Source organism: Stegodyphus dumicola, chromosome 4, assembly GCF_044657685.1.
Source record: "Stegodyphus dumicola isolate Sdum_Otavi_A_Nest chromosome 4, ASM4465768v1".
Classification (NCBI taxonomy): domain Eukaryota; kingdom Metazoa; phylum Arthropoda; class Arachnida; order Araneae; family Eresidae; genus Stegodyphus; species Stegodyphus dumicola.
The window spans coordinates 237,917,219-237,934,022 of NC_140771.1; the positions used below are offsets into that span (position 1 = coordinate 237,917,219).

The 16,804-nt window shown below is 33.3% G+C and overlaps 1 protein-coding gene across 1 annotated transcript in view; it reads left to right on the plus strand.

The window, feature by feature from the left end:
• Nucleotides 1-1,330: 1,330 nt before the first annotated feature.
• LOC118197412 (uncharacterized) overlaps nt 1,331-16,804 on the plus strand; it is a 188,146-nt gene continuing 172,672 nt past the window's right edge. The window contains exon 1 of the mRNA XM_035368923.2: nt 1,331-1,760. The gene's annotated coding sequence lies outside the window, so the exon portion shown is untranslated. The remainder of the gene's footprint in view (nt 1,761-16,804) is intronic.

Below are 16,804 nucleotides of genomic sequence, written 5' to 3' on the forward strand. Positions count from 1 at the left end.
CACACCACTCATCTAAAGAAAATCGTGATGTAGCAGGTTAATTAAGTCAATGTGAATTCGGCGACTGATGTTGCAAATGTTATTAGATGAATAACTCTCGCTGAATATTTCTCGTGAACAATTCGAGCACAAAATAAAATACGGTGAATTACCACAAGTTATTACAGATGATGTTATCAGTCTCTAGAACGAGCGAGATGACTGTACTCCTTTAAGGAAAGTGGATGCCTTGGTTCCGTCACAGATTAAATAATATTAAGTTCTATGCTCAGTTTAATTGATCCGAACTGTAAGTGCGACAAAAATACGAAAAGAAATGGTTCAAAGTTTTAGCTCACATCACATTACAAGTTATTACAGTTATTTCTTGTGAAATTTTGCCGCTCTCAAAAAGTGCCGCCCAAAGCAGGCCGTTCCCACTTTACGCCAGTGATAAATTCTAGGAGGGGAGATAAGTAATCTAGCAATTAGAATGTTTAAATATAGCATCTACAGCTGAAGTAACAGTAAAAGACTCATGGCGATATCAGATGAGCAGTTGCTAGTATAAAATGAATAATCTGTGTTTTGTAAATCCTGTTCTTGATTTTCAAAAGTATTATATAATGTTCATAAAATTTGCATCACCATTTGATTATAACTTATTTATAACGTAATTTATTTTCCAGTTTCTGCCCTTGTAAATTATGCATGAGGCTTCGGCCTGCAAACACAGAAAGGACACAAAAGACTTTTTTTATAACTTAGTTATATTGCAACAATCTACTTCGAAATTAAAAAAATTCGACGAGCGTTGAGGCCTAGTAGACCACGCACGAGTGTGTTTAATACCATTATAAAGTCAACAGATTGATTCGTTGTGCCCGAGTACTCTTGCTATTACATCATTGAAACCAAGTAGGTTAGAATAAACCATAATAGATATAGTGCAAGATCGTTGTTTAGATAATAATTATCACACATTTACAATAATAGTAATTTAAATTAAGATACGAATATGCTATTTGCATTCTCACAAAAAGAGAATAATACTCGCTAATCCATTTTTGAAATGAAATTTTGGAATTTGCAAGTTTATTGAGCATCCTTCTGTGTTTTTTGGCTAATAAAAGGAAATAGTCTCTTAAATTTTTTAATCAATAGAAGTGTATATCAATAGAAGTATAGAATAGAATATCAATAGAAGTATATATAACATAATTCATATTTTTAATTTAAAAAAAGAATGAAGAAATACGAAAGTAACCAAGTACTTTATAATTTACGATGGCATTTTAGAATTGCTACTTGCTCCCTCTAGAGGAATTTATTTCAAACTTAAGATGTCAAAAGTTGTTTCGAGCATAGCTGTTTATGTTTTGTTCCGATGACCGTTATAAGTGGCTATACCTTTCTTGTTCGACTTATTTATAATAAAATACGTGGGAAAAAATTCTTTTTAGTTAATTTATAAAATATCATAATGGAGGGCAACATCATAAACATAGTTACTACAAATAGGTGCTTTGGTTAGCGAAAGAGAACAGTTGCTTAAATTTCGACGTTGTAATGGGGATGTTTCACATTCCAGCCGGTTGAGGCGTGGGAAAAAAAATAATAATAATAAAAAAGAAAAATCCAAAGGTGTTCAGTACGAGACTTAGAAGCCTAGTTATGTCGTTGATTATGAAAACGCGATGTAGGATGATTTCACTGTGTTGTCATCGTGGAGAAAACATTTTCAAGAGGTGACGAGTGGCTCGTATAAATGAAGGCGTCAGGTATGTGATTTTTTTCCTCTTGAACTGGTGTCACATTATTCATTCCTTAATTAAATTCGCCAGTATAAAATTTTTTGCAGTTAACTGTGCGATTTCTGTTATTATTAATTTTTTTTCATGAAAAATGTCTTTTCTTCATTAATAATTAATGCTGATCCCTTTAAATATGAGATGTGCACAATATTTTTTCTTCTGAACTACTGGAGGTACTTTTGAAGTTCATAAATGAAATTTTTCGCTGATACCATACATTATATTCATATTTACAATTATGGTTATATTTTTCCTAAATTATTTTCTAAAATTTGAGATTTATATAACATTTTATTAGTTTAGCATAAGATACAAATTCTCGGCTTGTGTATTTAATGGATGTTAATCTTCAAATATTTCTTATTTCGGCTAATAAGTAAAATTAATGGTAATTTGAATTTTTTCTCCTTAATTAGATAATGTATTTAGCAGATCATTTTGAAATTACGCTAAATAACATAATTTCAGCTTAAAATTTTAATGTATCTGCAGTTCTATTCTTTAAGTCTTATTTTTAAAAACATTTTCTAAATATTTTCATTATATTTTGTCTGATTATATATACAATGCGATAAACTATGATCAGCATAGTATAAAATTATTTATTACATAAAGAGTTATGCTGTGAGCATTTTTATGCAGTATTTTGATAGATTTATTTTCAGGAATAATTCTGAAGAAGTTTAACTGTAATATTTGAATAAAGTTTTTAGAGGTAGTTAAAAATTTTAGCTCTTTGATGGTATTATTTTGAAAAAAGAACAGTATTAATTGTTGAGTTATCAAAAAACAAATTTTTCTTATGTGATTTTGTTAATCATTTGTTATTGCTGGTGCTTATCAAATTTATGGTTCCTTAAATATTACATCTTAAGTACTAGAATACTGTAAAGTAACTAGCAGTATATCCATCTCCATATAAAAAAATCTAATAAAAGAAACATGTATAAAAATGTATAATATTTAAAAATCTATTATCTTTATATATTTTTTTAAAAAGTTGGTTGTCACTTATTTAAAATTGCTCTAAAAAATGTAAACATAATGTAAAGGTTTTGAGGAAACTAGTTTAAGTTGACTTCATTTAATTAAAAAAAATTTTTTTCTAATATCGGACTAAATAATAAATAAATAAATAAAACTTAATAGTTTTAATTGCTACTTATCATATCCTTGTAGTTTTTTTTTAAATGAAGTTCTGTAGGAGAGAAATGGAAATTAATCTGATTTCTTAATTTTACTTTCAACTGATATAATCAAACTTTTCCTAAAGGAATCGAATCTTTCAAGAACAGTTTAAAGAGTTTCAATATTCTGTATCAACAGTTAATTAGTTGTATTAGAAATGCTTAAAACACTGATTTTATTAGATAATCAGTGTCATGAAGTATCTGAAGATGAATGTTATAAAGTTTCTTTATGATGAATGCAGTTATTTCTGTTACTTGTATATTTCTGATTCATATATTTTTATCTTACATATATATATATTTTCTGGCATTACATTCTTATTTCATTTGTTTTATTTAATTTGGATATAGCAAAGCAACAAGAGATATCTGCCTAAAACTGTTTATATTCATGTAATGTTATACAAGGGGATTGTGAGATATTTTGCAAGCAAGGTTTTTTGCAAAGATTCAAGTCTGGGTTGAACTATCAGTGGTTAGTGGCCTTTTATTCAGTTAGCCAATGGTTGATGTACCATTGTTATTTCTGTTGCTTTTAAAATTTTGAATTTAATGCAAAATAAGGATATAGGTCTAAAATAATAGGTAAAAATATATTTACGGGTACCCCTTGGCGGTACATAGACACCCAGTTTGTGCAATTCAACTTGTTATTTTGGCTTTAAAAAGTGGTAAAATCGCTTCTACCCAAATCCAAAATAACAAATCAAAGAATTGTACAAACTGGGTATCCATGTACACATCAACCTATTTTCACTTCAAAAAACATCAGAGAATTGCACAAACTACACATTGCACACTCTCTTGACTTTGTCCATGTACACATCGATCTATCTATATTCACTAAAAAAGTCAATGGAGCAGCCAACAAAAAATATGCAGGGTGTTTCATAGATCATGGGACAAACTTGAAGCGGTGGTGGATCATACTAAAAAATGCATTTTTTTATAGAAATGTAGGGTCTAAAGTGACGGGTTAAGACAGGAATGCAAAAAAACGACACGAGAGGAAAATGTGTTTATGTACAAAATCAACACAAAGTGCTTCTTTGTAGTATTTACAGAAAATGTTCAAAATTGCGACCACCAGCAGTAATACATGCTTGGTAACATCGCAGAAGAGATTGACGAACATTTTGAAAAACAACAGGCATTTCGCACACGCTTGCAGTAGCAATGGATAGTCGTGCAACAAGGTCCTCTAGTGAGCCAATGGGAGTCTCGTAAATAATGCGTTTCAGATGGCCCTATAAAAAAAAATCCAAGCTGGATCAATCTGGCGAATGGGATGGCCATCAAACGGGTCCACCACGGCCAATCCGTCGCCCAGAAGTGTCCCATCCAAGTAATTGCGGACCCGCACGTGGTTATGGGCTGGTGGACCATCATGCTGGAACCACGTGCAATCACGAACGACAGCCAGAACATCCTGCAGCAATTTCGGTAGCACCTCTTGCAGAAAAATATAACATAAGCCATTTGTACATGCAGGTAAGGAGCCTATGAGGTAGTCGTGAACAATACGTGCCCACACATTCATGGAGAACCGAGTTTGGAATGCATGTGTATGTGTGCCGTGTGGATTATGAGTTGCCCACATGTGCATGTTGTGGCTATTAAAGATGCCGTCCTGTGAGAAAGTTCCCTCGTCTGTGAATAGCACATGCATTGGGAAATCAGCCTGCACCGCACACTGCTGCAAGAACTAATGACAGAAATAAACTCGAAGAGGGTAATCTGTTTTTTGCAAGGCTTGGACTCACTGCAAATGGTATGGATGCAAACCATTTTCATGCCACCGTCTCCAAAGGGTGGAATGACTCAGCTGCAGATGACGTGCAATAGCTCTTGTACTTGTCTGAGTGATTCATGCACAATGTTCAAGATGGATTCTTCAATGTGAGGTTGTCGTGCACTTCTTCCACTCCTAGTGTCCTAGTGTCTCCTGTCGTCCTGTACTGGATACATCATTGAAAAAGACTTTATAGATACCTAAACCAATGTTTCTATGTGAATCAGAGGTGGCTTCAAATGACCCCTTTTTTACACAGAGACCGATACAACCTCTCGAACATTGTGTGCTTCGGCATACGCCTGTTCGGAAACTGTTCCTGGTACAACCGTAGTGCTGCTCTGCCGTTCCCATTAGCAGCACCATACATAAGATGCACGCACGTCAGCTTTTTCTCTGTGCGTAAACTCGCACCTCGCGCTCGACATCAGAGTTGCGAATGATCTTCTGATACATCGGATCGTGGTTTGTCTGGCTCACTATCACCCTCTACCGCTGCATTGCCAGCCAATCACAGCTGTAGTTCCTATTACTGTTCCCTTTTTTGAACATTTCTTGTGAATACTGTATTGCTGCAAAGAAGCACTTTGCGTTGATTTTGTACATAAACACATTTTTCTCTCCTGTCATTTTTTTTTTTTGCGATCCATCAAACCACCTTAACCCGTCACTGTAGACCCTACATTCCTGTACAAAAAATGCATGTTTTATTATGCTTCACCACCCCTACAAGTTTGTCCCATGATCTATGAAACACCCTGTATAATCTCAATAAACTACATTTTAAACCAAACAATGAAATAACATAGAAAAGAAAATTTATTTTAGCATCTTCATCTTGTGAATTTATGTGGCATCGTCACATAAATTCACAAACATAAGAGTGAAAAATATCCTCCGTAGTGTCAGTATCCTCCAATGTTCGACCATACGCATTTCCTTCCTACAAACAGGACACTTATAATGGCAACTAAGTAAACCTTCATTTACACAGCAGTCAATTAATGCTTTTTTCTCTTTCATTCCAAATCGTACAGAAATCCCTTCAAATTAATCTTACAACATTCAGCCATTTTACCTTGTAAACCACAAAATAACAATGTACTTCTTATTCAAAATCTGTCCCATCATTCAAATTCACCGTAGTCATGCAACCAATTATGTCATAATATAATAGGGCTTCCATAGCATTCAACTGCTCAGGTTACCATAAATGAAACAACTTACGAATAAGTGAAACAACTTAGTGATGATCCAAGGGGCACCCTTAAATCTACTCTAACCAAATATTCTTAGTAGTATTATAAAAACAATCTTTTTGCATATATTCAGAATATCTCTGGATATTTTCTGAGTATAAGCCATAAAAATGAATTGATAAGGCAGTGCGTCTCCCATGGCCAAAAAGACTTATATGTTAACTCACAATGTTGCCAAAAAGTACTTTGTGGTATCTCAGGTATGCACGTAACATCTATTCGTATGTCTTTAATTTTTGTCAGTATGAATTCAGATTGTGATTTCTGCTGTGGGACTGCATGTTTTCAGTGAACTGCATAGTTCATTTTTCATCATCTTCACCAAAATCTTAGACTTCGTTTTCTGTACATGTAGAACACAATCTGGCTTTCTTAAAGGCATCACGTGCCTCTTTATCCTTCACATTTTAGGATTTTCAGTATGTTAATGTATGAATTCAGTTTCACCATGTATGTGTGTTTCAGTAGATGTAGATTTGCACTTTTGAAGTTTAACTGTCATTTTTCTGACTCACGTTTCTTTTTAAATTGAGTCTCTTTGTTTGTGTCATATAAAAAATTGTATTGGAACTGGAACGTTTGCTCTCATTTATTTTCATTATGCTGGAGTGTATGTTGAAGTTTAGCTATTCTTGGGTGATTGTGCCCTATTTATAATGCCGAGGTTGTGCGGTCCTCTGGAGTGTTTGTAGCGAAAAGAAAGCTGTGTGTATAGGACAAAAAAGTGAAATGACAGAAGGATTTCTAAAAAGATTTCTCAAAGTGTGTATTTTTTTAATAAATGGGGAAAAATAAGTTGCACTGGATTAGGGCCGCTGCGAGAGCCAGTATAACTTGTGCAGTCACTTCGGGCATCAGAATTTAGAGGCAGCAAAATTTTTATACTTTAGAGAAAAAACGAGTAGCAAAATTTAGGGATGGCAAATTTTTTAGAATCTACGAGAGGCACAGGGCAGCAGAATTTAGTGGAGATAAAATTTTTAGAATTTAAGAATGTGCTAGGCAACAGAATTTAGGATCCACCTAGATTGCACTGGGCAGTAAAATGTCTAGCACTGGTCCTGTACTGGTTACATCATTGAAACAGACTTTATAGATACCTAAACCAATGTTTCTGTGTAAATTAGCAATGAGTGTCTTTTTGGTAGAAGTGCGGGTCATCAAGAAGTGACTTATATTTACTTTAGCAGTCTCTTATGTTGGTTTCTGTTTAGATGTTTAGCACATGAAATCGGCATTAACTTAAAGATTAAAATATATAATTGGGGAGGAGATGATTTTTTTCATTCTTTTTGTTTTGAAGAAAAGAGGACATTTTATTTCTATTACATTCACATTGCCAAATTGTAATTAAGCATTTCACTAGATCAAACTCTTTTTTTTTTTTTTTTTTTTTTTTTACGATATAGTACTTTATTTTATTAGTAACCACCACTGTCCTTAAGCGCTAATTTTATTGACACAGTCTGTATTTGTTCTAGCCGGATAAATGTTTTTCTCATAGTCATAATTCACAAGATTAAATTTTACCTATTTTGAATTTCAGATTGACATGGTTTTCACACTAGCCAGTCTCGCAGTTCTGAGAAATAAGATTAAGATGAAAAATATGACTAGTCATGCTCTTATATATATACTTTAAAAAAATAATGTGACCTAGTAGTGGAGATTTTTTAAGAATAACAATTTTATATGTTATCTGTAGACATTTATCAAAAAATTACAACAATTTAAAATATCACACATTTTAACATTAAAAACTCATGGGACATAAATATTGAAATTCATTATAGTTCAACTATAAATATATGTTAATTTCAGTAAAAATTAAAAATTCTTAATTGTGTGTTAGTATTAAGATTTTTGATTGTTGCTGTATACCTTGTATGAGTATGTTTCACAATAATGTGGAACGTATTGCATGAAATATATGGAATATGAAACTGATGACAAATCATGATCTGTTTTCTTTGTATGAGTTTTTTTAGTTTATACTGTAAATTTTCCTTTTCATGCCATATCAAGAAAATGTTAAAGGTTTTTTGACTTTCTTAAAATGTATCATTTTACACCATTTACAATCTGAAAGGATGTAAATCAAAGGGGTAGTTGTGAATAATTCATATGGAAAAAAAAATTGGGAAAAATATATTTCACTGTATCCCTTGGCGAAAATTGGCATTTTATTGGCGTCATTCCTGTTTACGTCCAATGCCCTCCCCATTAAAGTGGCATCCAAAACATAATACAATAAAACATAATTAAAACCAAAAATGTGTAGTCTCAATAAACTGCATTTTAAATCAAACAAGGAAATGACATAAGAACGGAAATATATGTTATCTAATTTGAGCAGTACAAAAAGAAAATGTCAACTTACCTTGTTTAAAAATTTCTGTTTCTTCAGTTTGTGTGACACACAGAATTCCTTTACAGCATCCAAAAACTATTTAAAATTACCTAAACTAGAATCTGTATACGGCCGTCGCTGCATTAATTCACAAAAGTAAAAGTGAAAAATATCTTCCATATTTCTTTCGCAAATCCCTTTTTGTTACTTCCCACATACCTTCCATAGTGTTGATATGCACTCCGGTTTCGAAATCCTAAAATCTCAATGCATAATTTACCGAGAGGTGAACGAAGTCACTTAAATTTTCATTTACACACCAGTCAATCAAGTTTTTCTTTGTGTACAGAATGTTCAGGTTAATCGTACCACCAGCAGGCATTTTATGATGTAAAGCACAAAATAAGCAACCTACTTTCTAACCAACATCCATACCTAAGTAAGCCCTTATGAATATTTTCCCATCAGTCAAAATCACTGCAGTCACGCATCACATCATAACATGGTTTCCATACATGTTCAACTATTCATGTTACCATATATGAAACAATAACTTTGCAATAATCCAAGGGGTACCCTAAAATATAAAAACTAAAACTACTGAACTCAGTGGTGTAACAGCCGTAATGGGCCAAGGCCTGCAGTGCCCGAAATCTGCTTTCTTGACCGTGGGCCCCGGGAAGCGTAAGCACATGCCTTGAACAAGTGGTCAGCTTGTCGTAGAAATCCCAGTGTTTAGTCGCCAAGCGAACTTGGTACTCATTTTATCGACCCAAGGGATGGAAATCGAGGGATGAAAGGCTGAGTCAACCTTGCCCAGCCCAGGAATCAAAACCTGGACCTGTGATGCTGCTGCGCAATGCGCTATCCACTGCGCCACCAGGCCTCTACCCTAAAATATAGACTCAGCAAAAGTTTTTAGTGTTTACTGGGTCCAAAAAGTAATTTGTTCTATCTGATTATCTGCATGCTCTCTAAAACGCAAGGCACTATATTACCAAAATAGCTATGTGATGATCTGTGGCATTCACCAAAATATATCTGTGTGAGAATACACTCAGCAGATATTGATTTCATGCGAATTTCCACCTTCCAAATTCAAGAGTCATTTTTCTGATTAGTGTTTTTTTTTTCTTTCAGTGCAACTTATTTTTATTGCTTTTATCAAACCAAGGAAACACATTTAATTGAGGTGTTACATCCCTGTGGTTACTGCACAGCTAAAGACTATTGTTTCAGATATTTTTGGGCTATTGTGATAAGTGCTAGAGAACAGTGCCAAATTTGTGCAAGTCTCTGATTTTTTTAAAGCAAAAATGAATCACTATATGTAAAAAGGAAAAACAGAAAAAAAAAAAAAAAAAAAAAAAAAACAGTATGGAAGGCTTTACATTTAAACGGTTGACCAAAAGGACTCTTTTAAAGTTTAATATGGTTTATCAGTAGAGATTATTGATAAGATGCCCCAGCTGAAAGAGCAGAACCTTTTATAGGATATTAACGAGTATGCATTTAGACTGACATAGAAATATTGGATATTTTCTGTATTTTTAAAAGTATATGTAAATGGAATTCTGTAAAAATATTTTATATTAATTAGATACATCAGGAATTAAATGCATTTTTATATAAATCAATCAAGGTTAAGCCTAATATTCTTAAGAACTACATCTGTTGCTTTTAAATATTTTAGTTTGTTAATTAATAACAAACAGATTAAATATGAAAGAATAATATCTTATTTTTTCCGAATGGCAACAGACTTGAATGAACAGTGATTCAACACCATAAAGTGAAACAATACAAAATTATTTTTGGAGACCCTTTTTTAGTAGCCCTTTTTTGGCTTAAAAATTATATAAGAATTTCTTGAAAAAAGTATTTTATTACGGTTGTTTCTAGGTTTTATTTTACTTTATTAATTGATTATTCTCTTACGGAATTAAAAGTTACCCTCCACTTTAAAGATTGCTTTCTCATATTAGCTCAGAGTAAATTTTCTTGATAACTAGTGGGTGACTTTTCAGGGTATGCAGCTAATCAGAAAGTGCCAAATAATTTACCAGATCATACAAAATAACATTGAACCCCTCAAGCAGCAAGGCCTTTTGGATCTGCTCAGGAAGAGTTGTATTTATACAGCATTTATTAGCTTGATTTATATATTTTTTATTTTACTATTTGCATTTGTAAATATTTATTCATTAAGATGATATCTAAGCCAGGGGTTCTCAACCAGTGGTACGCACGAGAAAAATAGGTGGTACGCAAAGAAGCAAAGTATTTTTAACTACAAGTATTAAATTCAAAAATTAAAACCCCAACATCCTGATTGAGTTTTTTCTCTAACACTCATAAATTTATGCAATCTGAGCTTTGTTCAAGAGTGGTGGTAGTAGTTCTTTGTAGTGGTGATACTAAAAGTTTTCAATTTTTGTTTAGATTGTATGTGTTAGTCAAAAGGTTGAGAACCACTGATCTAAGCTCTTTAATAACATGATGTAAGGAGTATGTAGCATGTGTGCTGTGGGGATGAACCTGATAACATAGCCTGTGAGGAATCAGAAGAATGGTGGTTCTAATCTCTGCAAGGACATAGTGAATTTTTTACATTTCAGTTCTTGCGTATTATCACAACCACCTTGGCACAGTTGGATGAATTTTACAGAACAGTTACTTTTATAGTAAAAAATTATGTTATATCCATACATATTATTATATACATATTCTCTGTTTCAACCCTATATATTATTCCAAAAGATTGTTAGTAAACCTAGTCACAAACGGTGATGGAAATTTTATAGCACTGTCTTTGAGAAAGAATTTTAAACATTTAGGAATTTGCTTTAGCAATTTTTGGAGAAAATAATGTAATCCTGCAGAAATTTCACCTCTCTTTCTGTTAAAGACAAAAAATAATCATAATATTTGTATAAAAGTTTTTGGAACTTGGAATATAACAAAAAGAATGCATACGAAAATGGTGACATTAGAAACTGAATATTTGCCATCCATATGGTTGCCTGAATAATTTTTATGTACATGGTAACATAGTTTGGTTTATTCTGAAGCTTTGGCGATTTCTACTAAGGTGGGTGCGATAATACGTAAGTATTTATATTTCCTGTTCTGAAATGTAAAATAGTTCTAGAGTGGCACAAGATTTAAAATGTAATGGATGATAATTTGTCACTATTTGTATTTGATCAACTGGGTCTTGTTTCTCTCTCCCCCCTTCATGTGAGGGAGAAAAGTATGGGAGAATATAGAAGAGGATATAAGGAAGTAGAATGTAATAGAGGATATCAGGAAGTATCACGCTCCATGTGTGGCTTTGGGGTATAACTTCCCAAAGATTTATGGTTTGAATCCTGGTGAAGGCAGAGCTCATTTTTAATGTTTCTTATTCTGATTGTATGTGGGTAATATGTGCAGTGCAGGAACGTAAAGTTTGTTGCTGCTCTGTATAACATGGAAAAAAAAATTCTTGCCACTAGTAAGTAGTATCAATCGGTAAAAAAACAGAAATGGTAGGGGAAGGATATAGCCTATATAAGGTAAAAACAATGTATGTACTTCTGGTAGGATATGGTATTTACCCATTTTCACGATATCCATCATAATGGCACTAAGTTTATCTCAAGTGAAGTGAAAAGGTTCTTTCTTGAAAAAGAATAATGTAGTACCTTCCTCAGTCATTGGTAGATCAAAAAATTATTATCTTAAAAAAAGAAAGATAATATATTAAAACATGCTATTCTTACAGTTCTTATTTTCCTCAGACATATTTTGGGAAAATTTGAGTTGTTTATCATACCACTTGATCAATGCCAATTATACACATTAAATCTCCAAATGCTTTTATTTATATATAGTTTTATTTCATGGCCATTTTTGCCTATTTGAATGTGCGGTAAAAGGAAGAATGATGTAGCATTCTTCCTCAGTTCTCTGTAAATCAGAAATGGTTAAACTTTTTTTAAGAACAAATGCATGAAAACATGGTCTATTTACAGTTCTTACATTTCTCAGCCATCAGTAAATAAAAAATGGCTAACATATTTTTTTTAAAAGAAAAACATATGGGCTGCTCACAGCATTTGTTGTGACGAATAAACTAATTAAGTAATTAGTTGGTAGTGTAAATCAAAGGGCTTGCATCAAGAAGGGACCAGCTCCGCATTTTTAAAGTTTTGGAAAATTAAAAAAAAATTATTTTTTAACTTATGTTCTAAGCATTTGCCCTCATTAAAAGTGCTAGTAAAACTGATTTTTTACAGCTGCTCCAGTGGCTTTTTATTCCAATGCAAAGAACATTTTTTTTTTTAAACAAAAGACCCATGAATGCCAAATCTACCAAAGTGGAGGTGGACTCTTCTTGCTGCAAGCCCTTCAATTTCAATCCAACTTTCAGATGTAAGAGTCTTAAATAATGATGAATACAGCAAAATTTATTGAAATTATATTGCAAAATAAAGAGCATCGCACAGAACAGTTTTTACCATACAAAACTGTAATATATATATATTAAAATTAATTCATAACTGATCTGCTCTGATCTTTTTTGTATGTGGTGAAAAGCTTACTCCCACAGTGGCTGAAAAAATACCATATATGTTTTATTTTCAACTGTTTAAATAGTTTACATTAGTACTGTGATCTTTCACTATTCTTGTTGGCGTTTAAAAACCGAGGGGGCATTAAAATGGGAAAATACCCAATATGTTTTCACTTTCCAGTATATGAAAGATGAAAAAGAACAGTTAGCTATAATTTAGTAATGATAGCAAAGCTCTGAGTACGTGTAGTGAAAAATATAGGAGACTGAGTGTAGGATATAGAGAAAGAGGATAATCTCCCCAGCATTTCATTATTGTTTCAATTCCCTAGGAAAAGCAGAACTTTGATGTTTACCTTTTCTAGTGTGTCTTCCTACTTTGATATTGAATTCTGAAGTTTGCTGTCTGCTTTGGCTGATATGAGAAGCTTCAAATACGGCAGTATTAAGGATGTAAAAATATTTCATGATTGTCTGTTAATGGGCTGCCACTTATTGCAAAACATAAATATATGCAATAATGGTATGGTGCAATTATGATAGCAACCCCAATGATGCATAAAGCTTCATAAAAATATCTAGAAACTATAACAACCTTCGAAAAATGAAAAACTACAATCAAATAATATAATGTACATGGTTTTTTATTCATGCAAAGTTAAGATTGTGAAATGCTGAATTTGTACAATTCTATGAGATTTTTTTAAAGAGGCTTAAATCTTGGCATCGACCAAGGGCAGGCCAGATAAGGACTTCAGTAGGAACATGGTATATGTCACAGAGCTTTTTCAGTAGGAACATGGTATATGTCACAGAGAGCTAGCTTCGCCTTCTGGCGAAACTAGATTATTCTTGATTTTTAATTTGTCTGATTTCATATCATCTCTTTCAAACGTATGTGGAGAAGAAATGTTGGAAGTGACAAAACACTGCCATCTATCTTAAATTGTGCATTTTTACAACCATAGGCATATATTTCAAATTTTTTTATGTCATGCCGTTTTAAAATTTAAAACAATAATTTTGTAAAAAGTGTTAAATTTTAACTTTTATATAATACATCAGTCTCTTTAGTTATATTTATTAAATATTGGTACTCATTATAAAAAATAAAACGCAAAAAGTTTGATTCCCATTCCTATTAAAATCTGTGCTCGTCTGCCAGTGTGTGACATCATCTCCTCCGGAACGGCGGGGAGTTGAGTTTTTAGAGAGGTATCTCAAGATTCCAAAAAATTCGTGGGAAGCCATTTCGACCATTCTCATTTTCGTACGATTTTATTCAGTCGAGATGTTAATTAGAAACTCTGAAAAGGCTAATTTTCGCACTTATTTTTCCTAGTGGCAACAGTATCGCGCGTTGGAGATAAGAATGCTTTATTTTGAAAGGTGTTGCCACTTCTGCCTTTCAAATCGTCAAGTTTGTTAATAAAAAATTTGTAAGTTTTACAAAATCTCTGCGTATAATAAAAGAAAAAATGTGTGTGTCTTTCGTTCGTGCTGCGCGTAAGCTAATAGACCCAGGGCTACGAAATTTTCTGCATAGGTGCATCTAGACAAGAGCCAGTGCACCTCGAAGCGATTTTTTCAGAATTCGAATACAATTTTTTTTTAATTTTATTTTTTCGATTTTATCGCATCATTTTGAATAGTTTCATTCTTTTATAAATGTGGTTTTTGACAACAGTTTTTCTTTAATTTGTATACTGGACTGCTGACTGTTGAAAACCAACACTGCTGCCTGCCACTTAGAAAATGAGGGCGATAAATCTGTGAAGTTTTTAAATGTTATGTTTCTCTTGGATACTGGACGTTTGTTGAGAGAAGGCAACGGGAAGTTGGTTAATTTTAGGAGAATTAAGATTTGTTGGATAAGGGATATTGCTTATTTTATTGTAATTTTGTTATATATAATATGTTAAACAATTTTTTTTTTTAAATAAAGTTGTTCCGCAGAGTAAAATTCTGCGCAGTTTTTAAATTTGACGTTTGGTATTCTCTTCAGGCAATTTCCCGGTACATTTAAAAAATAAAATTAGCATTGCCAAACATTAAACATATTGTTATTATATACGGTCATATTCTGATGTTAAGAAAAAAAGCACACGATTGGTATGTCGAAAATTTTTTGTTAATACTACATAATGTGGACTGCGAGACTGTCGAGTTTCCGAAAAGTCGAGTGTTACGGAACAAGGGGTGAGTTTTTCCGAACTTTTAATATTTAACTGTAAATTACTCTAGACATTTGTAGCGCAGTATTGGATACGGATACAGAATACAATTAAATTAATGTTGATTTTCTTTATGTCAAGTTACAGCACAAAAGGAATCATGAAAAGAACAAATAGCCTAATATAATTGAGTAAAAAAACTTACATTCAAAAATGAAGAAAAAATATTAGTAGTTCTTGGTAGAAAAATATCATGTGATGTTAGGTTGTCTCTCACGTTCATTTCGTCGTCGAGCAGCTTCATCCCGTAGGCGACGCAGGAACAAAATGTCGATACCAGATGCACTTTGCTCCTCCATGTAACGGAGCATTCCTTCAGTGGCCTTCAGTCCTTCACTGTGGGTTATCATTTTAGCTTTTCCGTTGTCTTCAATCTCTTCGTTTTCTGATTTATCTTCATTTTTATCTAACATTGTCTTTCACCAGTGCAACTATTTCTGCAGGTCCTAAAATTTACAGTTTTCATCTTGTCTTATTCATTCTTCAACATCACCATCAGTAACTTCTTCGCAGCCTTTTCCTGAATGGTCCAGCAACTTTTTCCAGGAACAAACGAGGCTTATCTGCTCGATATCATACCAAGAAGGAGCTATCCATCCAACATACAGTGGTACCTCGACATACGAGTTTAATTCGTTCCGTAACCTTGCTCGTATGTCAAATTGCTCGTATCTCAAAGCAATTTTTCCCATTGAAATTAATTGAAATGCCATTAATCCGTTCCAGCTCCCAAAACACCACCTCAGTTGTTTTTGTTAAATGTTTTTGAATAAGAAAAATGTATTTACAAGAAGAAACATTTATTTATAAATAACAAATACATATTCTATAAAAACATAATTAAAAGAAAAAGTGAAGTGCTTAAGGAAGCACTTAATTTTCGTCACTGGTCTTCACTTTTTTCGTCACGCTTTGCTCAGTTTCACCTGCAGATTGTTTAAAAAAACTGTCTAAGGAGGTTTGTTTCTTCCTCCCTTTCAGGATATTGCGGAAATGAGTTAGGTAAGTTTCGTTGAACAACTCCGATGCACGACGAGTTGCAACTTTTTCGGGGTGATTTTTTATCCACGAACTCTACAACTTTCTCCTACATTCCCAAGATCTCCTTTATATCTCTTGTAGGGATAACCTCCTCCATCTCTGGCTCCCCTTCAAAACTAATTTTTCGTTGAACCACCGTATGCTGCTGCGAATGTAAATCGTGTAACTCCTCGGTTGTCAGCTCCTGAGACTGTTCCTCGACAAGTTCGTTCACATCTTTCTCATCCACCTCCAGACCCATGGATTTTCCAAGACAAACAAGTCTAGTCTGAGGTGGTAGAAACTGTTAGACGCTGCACACGACATCAACATGCGCGCGCATGTTGCGGTCGTGTGCAGCGGTGTAATGTGCGATTCCTCGTATCTCAAATCTTGCTGTCATTTCAAAGCAAAATATAACTCGCTTGGCGGCTCGTATCTCAAAGCACTCGTATATTAGGGTACTTGTATATCGAGGTACCACTGTATCTATTTTTTTCAGTTTCTCTATCACATCACACCTTTCCTCCATGGCTAGGACAAGAGATGAAAGAAGTTTACGTCTGCATTTTTATTCAATACTTCCAAAACACCCTGCTTCGTCGGCT